Raw genomic sequence first — 693 nt, forward strand, 5'->3', positions numbered from 1 at the left:
CTCCACTACAAGCAACCCCAACAACATGATTACATACCATGATAATTTTGATATGTTACACTGAAGTCAACCTCAACTGAAATGCAATACAGCTTCTAAGTAGATGTTGCTCAGAGTTTTACCAATTACTTAATACTCATTGATCGGTAAAAATTTTCAACCTTGTTATTCAGGTGAACTAAGCAAGCATCATGATTACAGATTACAGCAACATAAAGAGAAATACAGTAAACCCTCTCTAATTCAAACCCAAATAATTCGGAAATCCGTTAATTCGGATCTTTTTTGACCACCAGACAAATAATTTTAATTTGGATAAAAGGGTTTGTAGCCATAATTCAATAGTAAAAATACTATCATCCACAGGCGATGTGGTAGACAAGGAGAGAATGCAACTCAACAATACACGGTCTGTTCTGATCCAACCTCATTTATTTCTCTCTCTCTCTTTTTTTCCCCACTCACCAACCAGTTGTATGGCAGTGCAGGACCTTTGTGCGCATGCATTATTAACCCTTTCCTGTTTATGGGTGCAGTGCAAATTTCACCGATTCATTACCATTCGACGCAGGCTGTGCCTTCAGACATTTCACCCACTCGTTACCATTCGACGCCCACTGCATCGAACAAAATGGCTCACTTTTTTGGTTACAGAATAATTTTGCATCCATTTCTGGGCAAGAACAAAGCACT

The sequence above is a fragment of the Coenobita brevimanus genome, chromosome 23 (assembly GCF_032717465.1).
Source record: "Coenobita brevimanus isolate Jiangsu-jjx chromosome 23, ASM3271746v2, whole genome shotgun sequence".
NCBI lineage: Eukaryota > Metazoa > Arthropoda > Malacostraca > Decapoda > Coenobitidae > Coenobita > Coenobita brevimanus.